Source organism: Schistocerca americana, chromosome 6 (genome assembly GCF_021461395.2).
Source record: "Schistocerca americana isolate TAMUIC-IGC-003095 chromosome 6, iqSchAmer2.1, whole genome shotgun sequence".
Classification (NCBI taxonomy): Eukaryota; Metazoa; Arthropoda; class Insecta; order Orthoptera; family Acrididae; genus Schistocerca; species Schistocerca americana.
Genome location: NC_060124.1, coordinates 514,830,280 through 514,851,976, shown reverse-complemented (window position 1 = coordinate 514,851,976; position 21,697 = coordinate 514,830,280). Strand labels below are relative to the sequence as shown.

At 41.5% G+C, this 21,697-nt stretch overlaps 1 protein-coding gene and 1 non-coding gene across 5 annotated transcripts in view; one reads left to right on the top strand and one right to left on the bottom strand.

Moving 5' to 3' along the window:
* LOC124619553 (synaptotagmin 1-like) overlaps positions 1 to 21,697 on the top strand; it is a 473,464-nt gene that overhangs the window by 184,562 nt on the left and 267,205 nt on the right. The window lies entirely within an intron of this gene.
* Positions 15,209 to 15,283, bottom strand: Trnas-cga. The gene has a single exon. It is a non-coding gene; the product is annotated as a tRNA-Ser (tRNA).

The following is a 21,697-nucleotide window of genomic DNA, read 5'->3' as shown; positions in this document are numbered from 1 at the left end:
ACCACTTCGCTTTGCAATAAATTGACGACGTCAGAAAGGATATAAAAGAACACCACAAAACAATATACAAAGTGATTCCGCTGCTCCTATTGATGCAACCCGCTCTACGTCTTGTCAGAAACAGTATACAGGCAGACGACAGATGCATAATCGAACACAGAGGTGACAAAGGTCACGGGATACATCCTAATATTGTGTCGGATCTCTTCTGTACCGGCATAGTGCAGCAATTCGACGTGGTGTAGAGTCAAGTCTTTGTTAAATCTCCTGCAGAAATATTGAGCCATGCTGCCTCCATAGTTGTGCATAATTACGAGCGTTGCCGGTGCAGGATTTTCTGCACGAATTGACCTCCCGATTACGTCCAATAAATGTTGGATGGGATTCATGTCGGGCGATCTTGGTGGGCAAATCACTCGCTCGAATTGTCTAGAATGTTCTTCAAACCAATCGCGAGCTATTGTGGCGTGGGGAAATGGTGCATTGTCATCCATAAAAGTTCCATCGTTTTTTTGCAACACAACGTTCATGAATGGCTGCAAGCGGTCTCCAAATAGCCGAGAATAACCATTTCCAGTCAATGATCGGTTCAGTTTGACCAGCGAACACAGACAATTCCACATAAACACAGCCTACACCGTTGTGGAACCACCACCAGCATGTGCAGTGCTTTGTTGACAATTTGGGTCCATGGCTTCGTGGGGCCTATATTGCACTCGTCACCAGTTCTTACCTGCTGATATTGGGCCTTATCTGACAAGGCCAAAGTTTTCCAATAGTCTATGATCCAACCGAGAAGGTCTCGAGCACAGCAGAGCTGTTAGCAAAGGCACTTGCGTCAGTCGTCTGCTGCCAAAGCCCATTAACGCCAGATTTCGCGACACTGACTCAACGGACACGTTCGTCCTACGTCTCAGATTGATTCGGGCGGTTATTTTACTCAGTGTTGCTTGTCTGTTAGCACTGACAACTCCACGCAAACGCCGCTGCTCTCGGTCGTTAAGCGAAGGCCGTTGGACACTGCGTTCTCGATGATGAGAGGTAGTGCCTGAAATTTGGCATTCTCAGCACACAGCTGACACTGTGGATCGCGGAATATTCAATTCCCTAAGGATTGGTTCAAATGGCTCTGAGCACTATGGGACTTAACAGCTGTGGTCATCAGTCCCCTAGAACTTAGAACTACTTAAACCTAACTAACTTAAGGACATCACACACATCCATGCCCGAGGCAGGATTCGAACCTGCGACCGTAGCAGTCGCACGGTTCCGGACTGCGCGCCTAGAACCGCGAGACCACCGCGGCCGGCAATTCCCTAAGGACTTGCTTCTAGCTCCAACTACCATTCCGCGTTCAAAGTCTATTAATGTCTGTTATTTCCAATAGTACGAACATAATGACATCGGAAAAGTATTTACGAGAATCATCTTAGTACTAGTGACAGCTCCGCAAATGCACTTCCTTTTTATACCTTGTGTACGGGATACTAACGCCATATATATATATATATATATATATATATATATATATATATATATATCGCTATCCCGTGACTTTTCAGTATAAGTTCCCTCTCAGAGGATCCGTCCATTGCTGGAAACAAGTCACACCGTAAAAAATACAAGTGAGTGTTGGTCATGAGTTACACGGTATATTTGGACCGACAAAGGCCTTGCTTCTGCTTTACTTATCCAAATGTCTACAATCTTTATTTGTGTAATTAACGGCGTAGTCATAAAGATTTTGGAACGCTCTGAGGTTTGTTCCGTTTATAGTACTTCATCTTTTGTAAATGTTTCGGAAACGTTATCTTAAAGAGTGTGTTTCGCCATCCGAAACAACTAAATTAACAGGAGTTCTCGAAGTGAAAGTAACAACTTTCTGGTGTATAACACAATGAAAACATTAATATTTGACTCGCGGTGTTAACGTGCTAAAGTAGTTCCATAAATAAAATTTGTACAATAGGTCTAAGACATCTTCGTATAGTTTACCAGTTAGTCTGCAACGGTTTGGCAGTGTGCTTCACATCTTCACTGCGAACTGGCCAGCTACGTTGTTCTGTCATGTGGGGTTGCATAAAACGACATCGGTAGGGGCAGCTGAACCATCCTGTGTACAAACAGGTCAGATCAGTTAAAGCAATAGTGTACGAATGACAGATAGTATCAATCACTCTATAAAACGAAATACACTGTCCGGATCAGGATCGCTCGCATGCACGCCACACCCCCACAGCACTACCCAGTCGTCCGCTGTGTCTTTGACAGTTTGCCCCGCCCACACCAAGACAGCCGTCCACGGCAAAGTAGTTGCTACGGCCAGAGAAATAGTCGTCCTCTCGCCAGCGCACCGCTGTCCGTTCCTCAATGTAGCACCATCTCCCCAGCTCGCAAGCGCCGCCTAGTCCCCCAACTAGGGGTCCAGCACAGTGGACAGTCTAAAGTAGACGGCGCCGTAACTTAAAATTAGCGCGCCGAATAATGGTACAGTAACATTAAGAGTTTAAATAAAGTAATTAGTGTTAGGAAATTTTGGCAGTGCACAGCAAATTACGTTTATGGTACGGTGAATTAATGAGGTTGTCTAGTTTCGCCGCGTGCTGCAGAACCGAACGTCACGTTGTGATTTACGGAGCGCCGAGGCAAGTTTGCTGGAAGAAGATAATCCCTGAAAGAAAAAGTACTTTACGAGACAACTAAATTTAGGGTACGCCGTAAAAACGTGGAAATAGTCTCATTCATTCCAACAAAAGAGTGTATAATAAAAACGTCACCATAGCTTACGTTTAAGTTGAACGTTGGCACAGCTGCAGACACACATAGTACATCTGATGATAATAGGAAACGACTGACTTGTTACGTCATTCTATACGCTCAGTGAAATGATAGTAGATAGTGCCGTAAGCGTTCTGTTTACTGAAACGATAAAAGCGCAAGCTTATGGAAAACTTTTAAGAATCTCTTGTCAAACATTATGATACGAATTAATTCCAGAAGCTGTGGCAATATAGCTGGTTTCTGTTCCAAACTCACATTTCATGTGGTGTTTTTCTTATTTTTGTTTCACTCTTGCAATTATTCATACAACCAAGTAAAAAATTCGAAGACAAATGGGATGAAATTAAACAAAATTAAATTTATAAGTTATTTGCTGTCATGGACATAAAGACACTGAACATTTGAGATCCAAAGTTAAGTTCTGACATAAACCAATTAAATCGTAGAACCAAGCAGGTAACAAACCTAACGAATATGTAAATAATGTACTAGTTCGGTTAGTCCAATACTTTAAAAGTAATCAACAATTTTGAATTCTTTGTGCAATATTTCCTCCCCTTCTTGTTCATCTTTTACACATACCATTAAAAATGCAGAACGCGATCTTCAGTTGTAGAGTAACCGCAGTTGTGACAGGGCATTAACTTTAACACGGAAATCGTTTTGTTGGCAGCCACGTGACCTGCTCTTAATCTGGTCATGATGACTACTTGCTTAAGCGTAATCCTAGAATTAGTAAACCATGGCGTATGACGAAGGGCTGTTGGATATCCTAATACCAATTCTAAATTTAACTTCACTACATATCGTTGACCACGCTACCTTTGCCTTCGTTATCATTCGTCGATGGTAATCAGAGTGGGCAAGATATGTTAAAATGGGTGTTAATTTATACACGCTTTCTCTTATAAGCTGATAGGCGCTGTGACGTTATTCCAGATAAGATGGTTCTCAAAGGTGCAGTAGGAATTTAACATTTTTACGAACGGCGCGATTTAGAACAATACAATAGTCGCAACATGGAGTCAACCCTCATTGATGATAGATAATTTTACTAAGAAGTATACAATATAGCGCGTCACAGGAAAAGGTCTTCGCTTTTCTAGTGCAATTTACCTTATACAAATCCACAATCTTGCAATTTATTTGCAGATCTGCGTTGTATTGGCCATTGAGTACGCTGGCAGATCCGCGCAGTTTAAACATGAAATGATCGGAATAAAGACCTCGGAGGTGAAGAGGTGAAGAGGTGAAGACCTCGGTGGGGGGGGGGGGGGGGGGGAGGGGGGGGGGGTTCGAGCACTCAGTTGAAAAGTTATTAACGAAAGGACACTGATTATGTCCGATCGTTCGTGTCCGAGCAATCTGCCGCCAACCCCCCCCCCCCCCCTATTTTTTTTGCTGTAATATTCAGAAATCTTAACGTAAATGACTAAAAGACGAGGTAATGGCTTGAAGAAATAACGGAGCCGACACAACACACATATTTAAATAAAATGTATCGAACAAATATAATTACAACTAATACACTTAACATTTGTTCAACTCGAGCTCCAAACGACAAAAGCTGATAAGAGAAGAAGATAAAACAGCGCTCTTTCATATATTAACTGTGGCTTTGCATTCATCACTTTCACATCTTCTGGAAGTTACGGCACGTTAAATGCAGTCTTTGAACATATACCAAAATCGTGACTTCCTTACATTTATTAAACATGATTACATTAGCAATTATGAGAATAAAAATTAGGGCAAAACGTTAATGAAACGTTTCAGTGCGTTCGTTGCTCTCTTTGTGGATATGGAAACAGATCGAGCTATGGTGTTCTTCCAGTCTTGTAGCATGGCTTAGGACGCCCGACGCTGGATTGCAGATTTTGGCGATGCCGCTATTGGAAGGGACGACAGAACATTCGTGGAATGTGTACGTAGCAGAACTCTGTCAACTTTTATCTCTGTTGCATGTTGTATAGCTTATAAGGCAGCATGTAACTCAGCTAATACAACGCACATTTCTGCAGGTAGCAACAAGGACCGGTCGCTTCACGTCTACTTCATTCAATGAATGCAGCCCCAACAGAAATGGCTGGTATTTTAGAGCCATATGTAAACACTTTGTGCCGTTTCCACAGAAATACAATTTGAACAGGATTCAGACATATAAAGGCACTCACGGATATAATCACTAAACCAAATTGACAATTATTCGTCCGTTAGTTAGTGTTTACCTTGTTTCAGTTACGGGCTCCACTGTACTCAAGTTTATTTTTCTCTAACTCTGCGGCCGGATGCCCTTGCTGTCGCCGCAGCCTTCAGTTATTCGCGGAGGGAGGGGTGGGGGGGGGGGGGGGGAGAACTTGTGCGCCACCTGTCTGCGACTATATAAACTTTGTTCTGTAAGTGCTCGTATTTTAACTAACTAAACTAAGTTGATAACCATATATTTAGTAAAGAACATGAGTTGGAATACCACTTGATTAGCATTCGTTTCCCCAGTAGATATAAATTTAGACTGACAAATAGTCCACGACATTACGACTACAATGTTGATAACAATGGTTCGTCTCCCTTCTTTGTTCTATTTATCTATTTATTTAGCCTATAGCTGGCCAGATATTTAAGCACTTATGTTCTAATTTAATATGTTTACAAATTATATATCCATCTGTTATTTTAGAGCAAAGTTTCGATGTGTCTTTCTCTTTTTAAGTCGTATATTCTTCCTCAAAATAACATAAACATATAAACTTTCTTATTCTTCTTATTATTCTTTCTTTATTATGAGACCATTCGTAGTGTCGCGTATCTCAATCATTAGGGATGAACACTTAAGAGGGCTAGTGATTAACACTGTGCGTAAATAGTAAATTATAAAATTTAGCTTTCCTTGACGCGTCTCCTGTGGCTAGGCGTCTTCACGTAATGAATTAAGAGGTAAATGTCCATCTCTTCGCAAGACATTTTTGGCTGTTGGCTTCTTGCAACGTGTTTTATTCTCAACAAAGTATAGTAATATGGTCATTTTTCATTGCAGAGAATACGGAAGGAGACGGGTGTGGAAGTGGCAGTGGGGGGATGGGGGTGGGGGACTCGTTTATTAGATCCAGTGCCATGTAAGACTCAAAAGGCGACAGCGCGGATGCTTCGTTGCCAGTATACAGTTGCGCCATCTTGCTAGAATTTTACTCAGACCTACATAGTAAGCTACCAACGGGAAAAACGGATACCCTCGTATGATGCATATTCCGATATACTTAGTCACACAGCGTATTTTCAAAATGAATAGCTTAGTTAAATCTGTATGTGACAATCCGAAACAGATATTCATTAATTTTATACTGAGTTCCTTTTTCACAATACATGCGGACTTCGCAAATACCGATACACACAATTATTCCACCTTAATGCTCTGCTAAATTTAAAATCACCGTGTGGCAAGAAACTGTTTTTCCCTTCCCGTCCAGAAACTATTCTCAGAACGGCACACTCCGGAGAATCTTCACTTGAATCATACAAAACTTTGAGGTGCTTACTTTAAATCCTGCCGATTAAATCTGTGACTTACGCTGGTTTAGCTGGCTTCAGTCTCATCTGCAGAACTGCAGTGAGCCTACGAAATACTTCAGCACCGTAGCCGAATAAGTGGGAATTACTGAACACTTTTCCCATGTCTCGCTTTATCCACATCTCATACGTTCGCTTCAGTCTCAAGCCTGTTGGCTTTGCCAGAAAGGATAGCAGTGTCAGTACCTAAGTAGATTTTGTAGTGATCAGCGCACAGAAGTGACTGCTGTTAATTTTTAATTGCAACTGTGTGTAGATGTCCACAGGGAAATTTTGAAGTGTTTCCGCGAATGTAGATTCCTTATTCTGCTGTCAAGCAATAGAAAGTAACAGTTTATGGGGATTTTGATGTAGATTTTCTGAACGATTGTGACAGAAAAAAAATCTGGAAACTTTATTTCGATCCTACAATTCGATCTGAGTAGTTAACTTTAAAACACGGGTGGATAAACACAGCAGGACGGTAACTGATAATGTTCTGTTTGAAAAAACTCTGAGTTGGGGAATAACGGTATATCCAATAACAAATGCTCTCTGTGATCATAATGCACAGTTAGGCTGAATAAGACAGTGACTTATAGTATAGCTACACCTTAGTGTAAATCAGCTATAGTAATTAACGATTCCAGAGCAAGCAAGTCTAAGAATAATTTATAAGAGCTAACCTAAGACGAAATTTTTAATGACTTAGATGCTGACATAAAATTTAATTTATTCATTGATAAATTCACACTATTATTTGAAAATATCTTTCCACGTAAGCTATTCTCAAATGACAAACTGCCATGTTGAAACTCACGGATCATTAGAGAGATTAAAGTATCCTGTGGAAGAAAAATTGGTAAAAAGCCAGGGAACATGCACATTTCATCTGAAATCAGTAATTCCTATAAGGCTATGTGAAATTTAATAAAACGATAGTTAGGGCAACAAGCCACAAAATAGCATAACATTACCATCAATTTAAACTGTGAGGCTGTAGATGAGGAGGCGCAGGTAAGAGATATGTTTAATAATTATTTCTGAAGTGTGGTTCAAATGGCTCTGAGCACCGTGGGACTTAACATCTTAGGTCATCAGTCCCCTAGAACTTAGAACTACTTAAACCTAACTAAGCTAAGGACATCACACACATCCATGCCCGAGGCGGGATTCGAACCTGCGACCGTAGCAGTCCCGCGGTTCAGGACTGCAGCGCCTAGAACCGCACGGCCATCGTCTGAAGTGTGGTAGAAAATATAGTGATGAACAATTCAGTAGAAAAATCAAAAGATAATGTTGAACAAGCAACTTATAAGAAATTCAATAATACGGATGTCTCAACCACTTCTCCTCATGAAATTAAGAACAGCATATATTCTAACAAAAATAAAAGCTCGTCTGGATTTGATGATGTTCTCAGCAGAGCACTAAAGACTTCCTGTATAATAAGCACTATCTTACCTTAAATACGTTATGCACCAAGGTATTTTTCCAGAAAGACTGAAACACGCCATCGTCAAAATTTCTCCATAAGAAATGTGGTAGGAGAAATGTCAATAGTTGCCGACGCTTTTCCCTACTGAATTCACTTTTAAACTTTTGAGAAGGTGATGTGTTCTAGAATAGTATCCCAGCTGATAAATCATAATATCCTCAGTGAATCACAAATTGGATTCCAGACGAATTGCTCAACTGAGAATCTGTTTTTACACATTTAGTCAGCAAATTTTGCAAGCACAAACAGCAAAATACCACCAGCTAGCATTTTCTGTGATCTACGTAAGGTATATGACTGTGTTACTCACAGTATTCTGCTGGATAAACTGAGCTTTTATGGAATTGATAGTATAGAAAGTTATACTTAACAGCCCAACCAACGTAAGCAGGGGAGATTTTTGTAACAAGAAGGAAATCACTTAACAATCCAACCAACGTAAATAGGGGAGATTTTTCTAACTGGTAAGAAATCACTTATGTGTTTCCAGAGGGCTCAGTCTTAGGTCTAATATTGTTTCTCATATACGTAACGAATTTTCATCTGATAGACAACATACAGAATTAGTTCTTTTTGCAGGAGGCATTAATATTATAATCAGCGCTAACAAATACACAGCAACAGAGGAAATGGTTAATATTGTTCTTATAAGTCTTATTGAGTGATTTTTTTTTTAATTGTCTACTTCTCAATTACAAAAAGACACAAAAATATCAATCCTGCGCATCTAGAGGTTCTACGCCATTAATATGTATACTACATGGTGAGAAAATAACAAATAGGGCGAGAATTTCAAAACTATTAGGTGTCATATTGATGAGAATTTAAACCGGGAAAAATGCGTTTTGCAGCTCCTAAAATAACTTAGTCCAGCCACATTTGCACTTCGAGTTATTGCAAATCCTGGGGGGGGGGGGGGGGGGGGAGAAAAATCAGTAAGTTGACGTATTTTGAGTATTTTCATTCAATTATGTCATCGGGAATAATGTTGTGGCGTAAGAAAATGTTCATTGTTCAAAAAGCGTACTGCAAGTATAATATGTGGTGCTCACCCACGATCATCCTATGGGCATTTGTTTAAGGAGTTAGGCATTTTAACTACTGCTTCACAGCATATTGATTTCATCATGAAGTTAGCTGTAAAAAGTTTACTGCAGTTCAAGAGGAAAAACGACGTACATAATTACAACAACATAGGAAAAAAGTCATCCTTTCGACACGTTAATGTTGTCTTGAGTGCTGCCACCAATATTTTTGATCACTTACCCAATTATATAAAATTTCTGACAGACAGCACCGTTATATTTGAAAACAAACTGAAAAAGCTTCTCATTGATAACTCCTTTTATTCTGTAGTAGAATTTGTGTTTTTGTAAGGTGTAGAATGCAAAGGGGAGAAATTGGTAACGAATTTTTCTTTTTCTAAGACTCCTTGTAAATGGGCAACATGTAGTCCAGAATGTATAACTTGAATGTAAAATGACTCGTTCTACATCATACAATTAATGTGATACATGGGACATGAAACAGCTAACAAAAAAATGGTTCAAATGGCTCTGAGCACTATGGGACTTAACTTCTAAGGTCATCAGTCCCCTAGAACTTAGAAATACTTAATCCTAACTAACCTAAGGATATCACACACATCAATGCCCGAGGCAGGATTCGAACCTGCGACCGTAGCGGTCGCGCGGTTCCAGACTGTAGCTCCTAGAACCGCTCGGCCAACCCGGCCGGCGAAACAGCTAACATGCCGATCTGAATGACGCCATTGTCATTGGAACTTATAATGTTTCGCTAGTTCTGCGAATGAATGGGTGATGTAACTATGTATTTAGTAAATAGACCATTCCATATAATGTATGTCATGTGATTCAATCAGCATGCAAAGACGGTTTTTTGCGGTACACTATTTATTAAAATGATGCAGTCAATATGCTTGAATTACTCTTTCTGTAATTTATTTCTACGGTCACATACACCAACATCTCATCCGGGCCCAAAATTGACGTGATACAAAGAAATCCCTAACTGCCGAAAACTGGCGTAATACTGCGGCGAGACTAACACACTGTGGGTACCATCTCAGATCCTTATGTAATAGCGAACCTTTACAGAAGCTATCTACTTTTTGCTTGAATTGTGCATAATTAAAATTACAGTTGAAATTTATGTCCTTTCATAAAACTGGTTACAGATTTTGGCTTCACAATGTTGATATCATCACTGATATAATTAGTATGTTGAAATAACAGGGTTTTCATTAATGTGTCATGAAATATGCATTGATAAACGTATTTTGATTATTTTTGTTAAGCAATTCACGACTGCATCATAACTTTTAGTCCCAACATGAATCCGGTGTCTTTTCAGTGAGTTCTATCATTATTGGTATTATTCTTTTGTGTACCAGTTCCACGAAGGATGCTTCCAATCCGTGATTACACTTGGCTTAACATACAAGGGGCGTTCAGTGAGCAATAAAACACATTTTTTTATGAATGCGAGTTGGTTTCATTCGGGACTCTAATACACTACATTATTCCCCACTCTTATAGCTACAAGACCCTATTTTTCAATATTATCTCCGTTCGATGTGATGGCCTTACACGACGTTACTCGGAGGGCCTTTATGCCCGGATGGTGCCACTCTACTAGTCGATCTCGGAGCCAACATCTTGCTGCATCAATAACGTCCCTACCATCAAAAAAAAAAATGTTCAAATGTGTGTGAAATCTTATGGCACTTAACTGCTAAGGTCATCAGTCCCTAAGCTTACACACTACTTAACCTAAATTATCCTAAGGGAAAACACACGCACCCATGGCCGAGGGAGGACTCGAATTTCCGCCGGGACCAGCCGCACAGTTCATGACTGCAGCGCTTGAGACTGCTCGACTAATCCCGCGCGGCTCCCTATTATCCACATGCTGCTTCCCGCGGAGTGCATCCTTCATTGGGTCAAACAGATGAGTACCATAAGACCGCCGCCGTGACGTTACAGGCCGAAAGTGCAGCTTTAAACATTTTCTTCGGAGGAGAGATGGGGTGGCGCCACTCTATGGATTGCCGTTTCGTTTCCGGTTCGTTGTGATGAACCCACGTCTCATCACCTCTGACAGTCTTCGACAAAAGATTGTCAAGATCAGCCTCGTAACGTGCAAGCAATTGCACACAGATAAGCCGCGCGGGATTAGCCGAGCGGTCTCAAGCGCTGCAGTCATGAACTGTGCGGCTGGTCCTGGCGGAGGTTCAAGTCCTCCCTCGGGCATGGGTGTGTGTTTGTTTTCCCTTAGGATAATTTAGGTTAAGTGGTGTGTAAGCTTAGGGACCGATGACCTTAGCAGTTAAGTCCCATAAGATTTCACACACATTTGAACATTTTGGAGCACACAGATAGTGCTTCGTCGCTCTTTATGGACTTTTGCTAGGCAGCGAGGTGCTAACGGGCACATACCTCTGGTGCCCCAACTGATGGACAGGTGTGTCAGCGCTAGCAACAGAGACGTCCAGTTGTGCAGTGAAGTGTTTGATTATGATCCGTCGATCACCTCGAATGAGAGTGTCGGCACGTTCGAACACCGCAGGAGTCACAGCTATGTGAGGCGGCCGGTAGGCGAGAGACTGGATAGGTTTCTGCGACTTTGTTGCGATGATGACAGCCGCTTCGTCCTACGACTCATCGTGCTTTTGTTCATTGTCTGGCCTCCGTGGTTATTGTACAAGCGCCTACGAATATCTGCGATGCTGTGGCTTTCCAGCAAAAGAAACTCAATGACAGCTCTCTGCATCGAACGCACTTCTGTTAGGTCGGTATTACACTATCACATTTCTTTGTCAAAGATTTGATCAAAGATGTGATCAAATATTCGTCAAATATATTTGACAAAGATCTTTGACGTGGCGCTAAAAAGGGGTATTACACTGTCATCATATTTTTCTCCAAAGTTCAAGATGGCTGACAACAACAACTTGTTATTAACCGCAACAGTTACATGTACCACAGTTGCACTGTGTGCACATGCGCAAGAGAAGCGGGGGATAAAAGGAAACGTAACTGGGTGAAGCCGTGGGTTTTACGAATAGACGATAAAAGCATTCAACATAACTCATTGTGTGAGCTTGTAGTATAGGATGTCAAGTCGCAAATCAGTTAGATAAGAATGATGTGCATACATTGTGCATACATTTCTGCATGTGCTCAGTGAAGTGTATCCTCATATCACAAAGCACAATACCCACTTAAGAACTGCTATATCTGCAGAAGACAGGCTCACTGTAACGCTCCGATTCCTTGATGCAGGAGAGAGTTAGGTTAGATCAGGTTAGGTTAGGTCAGGTCAGATCAGGTCTCCGTTCTTAATCTATTTTTGTATCGAGGGTGCCTCACGTTGTAAAGCGCCTCATCAGCTTCATACATCTCTATTAATGTTGTAGTTGTTAGTACACACCAATTGTATTTACCAGCAATGTTTATAAAAACACTACATGCCGGCCGCGGTGGTCTCGCGGTTCTAGGCGCGCAGTCCGGAACCGTGCGACTGCTACGGTCGCAGGTTCGAATCCTGCCTCGGGCATGGATGTGTGTGATGTCCTTAGGTTAGTTAGGTTTAAGTAGTTCTAAGTTCTAGGGGACTGATGACCACAGCAGTTGAGTCCCATAGTGCTCAGAGCCATTTGAACCAAAAACACTACAGATGACAGAATGCTGCAGCGATGCCAGCCCTCCACGTGGTAACAAATCACATTGCAGTGAACAGAAGACAAACGACTTCTTTGATCAAATCTGCAGCGAGGCCCTAAATTTGATCAAATATTTGACGACATTTGACAAAGTTCCCTATTACACCATCAAATTTCTATGACAAAGATATTTGACAAACATATTGGACAAAGAAATTTGATAGTGTAATACCAGCCTTACAGACATTATTTCGAAGGCCATGTATAGTGCTGCCACCTATCGGAACTTCATGAAACTGTAGGTGCTGAAGCGGGAATATTCTACGACGTCCCACCAGAAATTCCGCGTTTCTTCAAAATTGGCTGAGCAAAATGAGTTTATTACACACCGAACGCCCCTCGTATTTTTGTGTATAGTACCATTGAGTATAACTGAACACTACTGACTGGATTTCATCGTAAGTTAATTGGCTTTTACAGATACAGTAAACTAGCAATGTTACAATTTAAACTTCTACATGTCTATAACTTCGTCAGTGTCAGTGTCAATGTCTCGACCATGTTTGGGAATCGTATTCTGCGTTTTACACTGCCCTATTCTGGTAGCCTACAAGCTCCATTCCTGGCCCTAAAATTTTCACCCTTCCTACATTGTTTTAATTATTGTTTCACATTTCGCATTCCCTTACAAAGCAATTGCCCACACTTTGCTTGAAAGTTGACGTGATCCGGTTCATATAGTATGAGCACGTCCCTCAGAAAGCAGATGGAGGGGTATACTACTGGTCACTGAGTGTGTGAAGTCCCAAACACGTCCGGAAAGATATAGTACTGGCGCATAGTATCTCGAGAGTGGGAGAAATGACCTCGCACCAGAGCTATGAGCGGGAAAGGAGGTGTCTTTGCAGACGACGATCAAAGATCTCTGTACAGACTGATTCAGCTATCCGTTGTTGTTGTTGTTATGGTCTTCAGTCCAGAGACTGGTTTGATGCAGCTCTCCATGCTACTCTATCCTGTGCAAGCTTCTTCATCTCCCAGTACCTACCGCAACCTACATCCTTCTGAATCTGATTGGTGTATTCATTTCTTGGTCTCTCTCTACAATTTTTACCCTCCACGCTGCCCTACAGTACTAAATTGGTGATCCCTTGGTGCCTCAGAACATGTCCTACCAACCCATCCCTTCTTCTATCAAGTTGTGCCCCCAATTCTATTCGATACCTCCTCATTAGTTATGTGATCTACCCATCTAATCATCAGCATTCTTCTGTAGCACCACATTTCGAAAGCATCTATTCTCTTCTTGTCAAAACTAGTTATCATCCATGTTTCACTTCCATACGTGGCTACACTCCATACAAATACTTTCAGAAATAACTTCCCGGCACTTAAATCCATACTCGATGTTAACCAATTTCTCTTCTTCAGAAACGCTTTCCTTGCCATTGCCAGTCTACGTTTTATATCCTCTCTACTTCGACCATCACTCAGCTATCCGTAGGAATAGGTTTTATGCAACCTGCAATGCCTTCGAAAACAACGAGCGAGATTTTCATGTCCTCTCGCTCACTTCGCACGAACTATTAGTCCTAAACAAAAAAACAAACAGGACCTTTTTGTAGAAAATTTAATGTAGTTAATTTTTATACTGGGATACGTATTTGCTGGAGGCCACCGTTTTTCGTATTAGTCAAGGAAAACGCGCCTGAAGGTCACTTTTACACTTTTTCTTGAATAATTCGAAAATTACAGCCTCTAGCGAAAGCATATCCTAGCACAAAATTTAACTACACTAAATTTCCTACAAAAAGTTCCTGTTCACTTTTCCTGTAGGAATAATAGGTCGTAGAGAGCAAAAGAATATGAAAATTTTCCACGTGGTATTTGGACGGGTTGCGGGTTGCATAAGACCCGTAGGTACGGGCAGTTAGTACGTTGCAAAAGGCAACGTCGACGCAACTGCATTACACGCGACTGCATTCGGGTAGTTGTAGAGCAAGCCAAAGTGTTCAGTGGCGCGGTGAGGACTTGAGAGGGGTTGAGGAACGGCGGATTGGGGCGTGTACGCCGCCTCTCGGCCCATCGACCCGGCGGGTCGCGCATGCGCACTTCGCCGGCCCCTGTGGCAGACCGCAATCGGTCCCGGCGCACACTGCCCAGCCAAACGGTGGCGCCGTCCTATCAACTCGGCGCGCCCGCTAAACTGTTGTCCGGCGCATTGGACGCTGCCTCGTCATCGTCACCGACAATTAAAACTGCCACCTCCACTCACACCGTACCCAGGGACGCCGCATTAACAGCAGATTGGATGCCGCGATCGCTAAGTTCATTTGCTCGTTTGCTGTCACTGTTGTAATGTAACTGGAAATGCAGTGATAGAATGTACTTGAGTAAAATCGTCGCTTGCATTCGTTATGCGTAATACCTAGAGGCACCTGCTTTTCGCAAAGCGCGAAATCGCGAAATTTCACGAAATTTTACACATTTTGCTGAAAAAGCGAAACTATTAACTTTTAAGCCAAATCGCGAAATAATTGACGAAACTTGGCAAAATCTCGTCATTTGAACTTAACTGCGGAAATTCGATTGGAGTTATGGTAATACAATCCGGATATCGATTGTACGCCATTTCGATATATATGATATATCGAGTATTCCAAAGACATTCTACTACGAAACTTCCTGGCAGATTAAAACTGTGCACCGGACCGAGACTCGAACTCGGGACCTTTGCCTTTCGCGGGCAAGTGCTCTACCAACTGAGCTACCCAAGCACGACTCATGCCCCGTCCTCACAGCTTTACTTCTGCCAGTATCTCGTCTCCTATCTTCCAAACTTTACAGAAGCTCTCCTGCTTGGGTAGCTCAGCTGGTAGAGCACTTGTCCGCGAAAGGCAAAGGTCCCGAGTTCGAGTCTCGGTCCGGCACACAGTTTTAATCTGCCAGGAAGTTTCATATCAGCGCACACTCCGCTGCAGAGTGAAAATCTCATTCTGGAAACATCCCCCAGGCTGTGGCTAAGCCATGTCTCCGCAATATCCTTTCTTTCAGGAGTGCTAGTTCTGAAAGGTTCGCAGGAGAGCTTCTGTAAAGTTTGGAAGGTAGGAGCCGAGACACAGGCAGAAGTAAAGCTGTGAGGACGTGGTGTGAGTCGTGCTTGAGTAGCTCAGTTGGTAGAGCACTTGCCCGCGAAAGGCAAAGGTCCCGAGTTCGAGTCTCTGTCCGGCGCACAGTTTTAATCTGCCAGGAAGTTTCATATCAGCTCACAGTCCGCTGCAGATGATTAATATGTTAGTGACAGTTTTCGACCGAGAAAAGGAACTTTCGTCACAAGGATTTTACGTTTTCGACAAAAGTAGGAAGATACTTATGTGCAAATACCGCAATGTGCGTATTGAGTGGCTGAGGAAAGACATGTGCCTGAAACACCTCAATAACAGTTCTTTCCATAAGAAGAACAAGGAGAAGGCGCTAACAACTACTTGTATAAAAAGACAAGCTACGCTCACGGAACTCACTGCAGCGGCAAAACGAGCGAAAAATGATAAAGAAGAATTCATTTTATCGACTACTCGAGCTGATAAAGAAAATTCCGATTCTACTAGAACTTCCAACGTCAGAATTTCTTGTACCATACACATGGTTTATGGATTTAGTGGCTAGTTCTTGTAGAGAAGGTAAAGATGTTGATGTGATTGGTATTCTTCTCTCCCTGAAAGCAGAGTATGGACGTTTTGTGGAAGCTGCAGTGAAGGCTTTGTGGAGCCCAGTCAGTAATGTTGACAGTGAGAGATCATTTTCTAGATATTGCAATATAATGTCTGACAGGAGAACATCTCTGACTCCCAGTAATATGGAAGTCGCGGTATCCTTGTCTTTCTCAGACTGACTTGTGTGTTGTGTACATAGACTAGGACAGTATAAATGTTTTCCAAACTTTCATGATTTGGTATTTGTGTTTTTAAGTTTTATAATTTTTATGCTTTTCCAATTTATGTAAAATAAAAGATTTTTCACTGCAAATGTGCCACAAATGTATTTCCTTTACCTTTTACTAATGAAAAATGGAAATAAAATTTAGCGAAATTTTTGACGCAATGGAAAAAAACTAACGAAAAATATACAGAAATAACTTTTTAAAAAGGACGAAATCGGACAAAAATTGTCACCACAAACAGGTGTCACTAGTAATACCTTTCCATTAACAAGATACGTGATGGTGTGATCGCTACGTTCATTCCAATCCGTTGATTTGCTTTGGTTGATGTTATGTACCTATGAAGGCAAGGGTGATGGGGATATAAAGTTCGGAAATGGACAAAGTTTTGGCCTGGGAAAAGTTCATGCCAAGCAAGTGTAGGAGCTTACATTTTATTAGCTTCGTTTGTCGTCGCGAACAGAGGGTCTCTAAAGGAAGGGGTGTCACACAGGGGAGACAAACTGGTGTTCTTCAAAGAGAAATGGCTCGTTTCCCACGTATGCTGGATGTCATACAACTTTTTTGGATAGGTACGAAGTACGCAATATTGCATGGGGGCTTGATTAAAAAGAAAGGACTAATATTAATGAATAAATGCAATTATTTTAGTAGCTGTGTGACCGGTTACGAAGTCTCGTAACCGGTTGGCCCTGACTAGTATTAGCACGCAATCTGACTGCATAAAATAAAAATAAAGAATGACAAGGATTTTACTATAAAAGCTACGAAACAGCAAAGCACAAGTGTAACTGTTCTGTGTGTGGTAGTGTGACTCAACGTACATGTATCTGGCGCGGTTCTTTCTCAATACGACTAAATATTTTAAACACCATTTACAATGAACTAATTGAAAAACCAGAAATACGATAATTGCACATAGAAACCAGAATTACAATTCTAATAAATGAACACGAGCCAGATGCTTTGTTGACTGTACCTGTGAGCAAGACGGATTGTCATTAAAGAAAACTGTAATACCTCTTTACCTCATTATACATTGACGAAAATATTCCATTACACCAGCATCAAAAATCAAAAGCCCATCTCCTTTCTCAAATATATTCTGACAATTGCAACTTCTTCCATCTATACATTGCACCAACCGAATAGCGTCTACTCTCTCGCCCAACTGAACAACAACTGCCCTCGACATCCTCTGAACTACTACTGCCAGTGGAGGCGGCGGAATAATAATCTTTGGCGCAATCTCTGGCGCTGTGACTCAGTGTAGCCACCTTTCAATATCTCATGGATATTTGACTATTGATGAACATTGTGGGAGGTAAATAAAAATAAAAACAGTTACCCATCTCATCTTAGTGCAGGTTGAATGATTTTCCTGCGAAATAACATAATGATGGGAACGAAACGTGTTTGAAACTTTGTAAAATCTAAGGCATAAGCATGACATTTCGGCGGAGCTAGTTACTTTCGAGACTCGTAAATTTATAGATGCTGGACCATTCAAAGTCCGCTGCAACAGCACAATAATCCCTCTATTCAATGTATTTTCACACCGTGAGTTCACGCTATATCTATAAAAGGTATCGAGGTATCACTGAATATGTTTCATACATGTCTGACATTTAAAAAACGAAGTTAATACCAGTACATAGGTTATTAATGAAGTTGGGAGAATCAGTTGCGGTTTATTTCGTGAGCCCATTAGCTAGAGTGATCCCAAATTATTCTAGCCCGATATTAGTTTTATGGATACGTGTTAATAGGCACAGTAAAACAAGAAGAATAACTACTCCAGCACCACCTTGGACCGCGCTGAGAGCTACCCCCATGCAGCTGCATCTGATGAGTCTCTACTGGAGTATTGGGTAGTCTTCTCCCGCTACCCGTCATTGAAAGTTTTTATTTTAGTCATGTTTTCTCAGAGACGGTGTTCAAACTTCCGTATCTGTGTGCTGATGATTGTCTAGTACCCGCAAAGCAACCAAGTGTTTCAAGACTGATGGCTGCAGCTTCATCTAATCGTGTAGTTAGCTCTTCTGGAGTGTATCTCTTTTGACTGTTTGAGGCAAATCATTAGCAAGTAGATGCAATATGTCCATCAAAGTAGATGGGCGACATTTTCGGCAGCATCTCTAAAACAATATCCATCATATGATAGAACACCGTCTATCACCACCACTAGTGTCAGTCAAAAATTTTGTGTGTGTGTGTGTGTGTGTGTGTGTGTGTGTGTGTGTGTGTGTGTGTGTGTGGACTTGTTTCATCAGACTTTCATCTAGTTTGATACTGTCCTCCATCTTTTCCGAACCTGCGATTTTTTCATCTATCCGTAATTGCTACACCTATTATCAACCCTCTTCTTTTACAATCTAGTCTATCTGTCATTCCTATTTATTTTCCCATTTACCAGTCCTCAAACCACCAAATTCCACTAACCTCTCTCTCCTTCTAACAAGAACCTTCCATAGACTCCCTTTCTCATCTATTCTTTGTACTATTTGTTGACATCGTTCTGTATCTGCCCTCTCAACTTTTAACATTCTTCAATTCCACCACATTTTAAATCCATCCAGTTTCTTCTTCTCTGGTACTCCGATATTCCACGTTTCACATCCATACAATGTTGTGCTCGAAACACCACTTTCCCCAATTTTGATTTTTATAGAATAAATTTATAGGGTATAAATCCGCTTCAGTTGACAGTAATATCTTAATTTATTCCACGACCAGTTTCGAAGCACAATGCTTTATCTTCAGGTGGCACCAAATAATTATGGGATAATAAATGTGTGGCGGTCGTGACAGTCATGGGGGGTCACACCCACATCAAACAAACGCTTGGGAGTGTAGGGCCAGGAACCGTAACGCCCACCTGGAAAGCACGACAACTGGTGGCACCTGAAGATGAAATTCCATACTTCGCGTGTAATAGATTAAGCAATTACTGGCCACTCAAGTGGATTTTTATTCTACGAATATGTTCTTCAGTTGTGGATGTTCATTGGACCAAATATTCTGTACTAATTATGAGTTAAGTAAGTCGTCATCCTTAGTCACGATCATTTTCTTCTTCTTCTTAGCCGTTATGCTACGTTTACATGGCAAAAGAACTGGCACGTCGTTACCTCGCTATTGGTACGTCTAGCAATTTTCCTTATCTGACACAGAGGAAATCGACTATCAAACGCAACGATAGACGACACGGCTCAGTCGGAATTGTTGTCTTGGAAACAGGTAAGTGACAGATATGACCTATCAGGGGTGCTGTTTCTTCCTTTCTCTTTTATAATTAGAAAGGAAATGAATTATGAAATCGAAAACGTTAAAAATTGAGATGGAGTACCTCACTCGCACTCTATATTACGTTAATGCTAACAGTGATATTTCTTAAAACATCTTACGAAGAATACCGCTCTACCTATTCAGCATTACAAACAGCTGTAAACAGTATCTTTCATTTTCTTCCTGGCGATACTCTTCTTCGACGTGGGGCATTGGGGAATTTTATTTATCTAGCATAGCGGAAGAAAACAAAAGAATTTCGAGACGCTAAAATGTGACTCAGTTTATCTGCGAAATTATGTGAAAATTGTTCGAAAAAAGACTACTTTTTTCTCGCGAAACGACGTTCAATAAATTTGAAGATCTTTATTCGACCTAGACTGTATGAAATATACTTTACCAGGTATCCCCCATAATGACGTGAGAGTAAAAGGCACTGGTGCGCGTATAGAGGCACACGAGAGCGTCAAGCGTATTCTGAAGTGGTTACTTAAAAATATTGTTTCCTATTCTCACCATTAAGAAACTAAACAAAGGGATCTAGAGATCGACGGGATGTCTACATTTTCAAATCAGATGGCCTACATGAACGGTTGTGAAATGGGAAACAAAAAGGAACGATTTGTGTATGAGCTTATCTATTCACCACCGCAGCGCATGAACATTATTTCCACCAGACGTCAGCGGCGACGTGAGACAGTACTACGGCGTTATTCGCACTGAGGGTCAATAACCGAAATGGACTCAGCGATAAAAGTAAGACGAGGATAACCTTTTGCACGTGTGCGACATTTTCGCGAGTGAGAATGTCAGTCGCGCTACGCTTATCTCCCTCCTTGCCGCTCCCCTTTTTATAAGCTTCTTTGCGCCGACACGGCATCAGATTGCCCGCTGCGCTGCTATTGGGTGACGAAAGTATACACAAAGAGTAAAACAAAACATCGCTTAGCTGCAGCATTATTTTCTCCTGCCCCCTCATCGTGATAATGGAAAAATGCAACGTTAGCAGCCGAAACTCTAAAGGCAGGAACTTCCGCCACCATTTTTAGACGTAATTAAATGGGGCTTTCCTGCCTTTGTTTTTTCTGCTTAACTTATTCAAAGCCTCTTTCCCTTTAGTAAACGAAGAGCTTCCTTTTTTTATAGCCGTGCTTAGTTATCCGTGCTAAAAAAACTACACACGATTCGGTTCTCCGTTTTCACTGGCCAGCGTCGCTGAAGTACTTGTCATTAGCATTTTTTTTTTCCTCAGTTCGATGTGCCGCATTATAAATGTGATGTTTTTGGAGCTATTAGTTAGTAGTGTATTCTGTCTTCAAGCAAATTTTCACTTCGACTCTTTCTTCAGCGTGTACAACTACAATGCACATCATACAACTATATCTACACTCGACAAGCCACCTTACCATGCCCAGATCCATTTGCGAGTGCTCCGTGGGACGAACAAGTGTCGATAAGCTTCCGTATGAGCTCTAATTTCTTTGTCTTTCTCGCTGATATTTTGCGAGACACCTGTGAGGGCGTTTTACTTGGCACGTACGATCTCGGCATTTCGGTTCTAAACTTCTCTCTGGTAACGTGTACCATTGGACTTGTCGAGCATCTCCGTTACACCTTCACCCTCAGTAACAATCAGATGACGAAACGATTTGCTTGTTTCCATTGGCTCATCTCTATCTCTTCTTTCAGTCCAATCTGGTAAGAATCCCAGACTGCCAAGCAATATTCAGGAATCTGCCGAGCCAAAGTCCTGTAAACCACTTATTTCGTAATCGAAATACATTTCCTTGACATTCTTCCACTGAACCCTCAGCGTACCGTTTGCTTTTCCTACAACTATTTTTGTCTGGTCCACTTCAGATCATTCCGGAAGGTTACTCCTAGGTATTTTATGGTTTGTCACTGACAACAATGATTTATCACCAATAGTGTTATGGAACAGTAATGGCCGTGCAATCGTAGT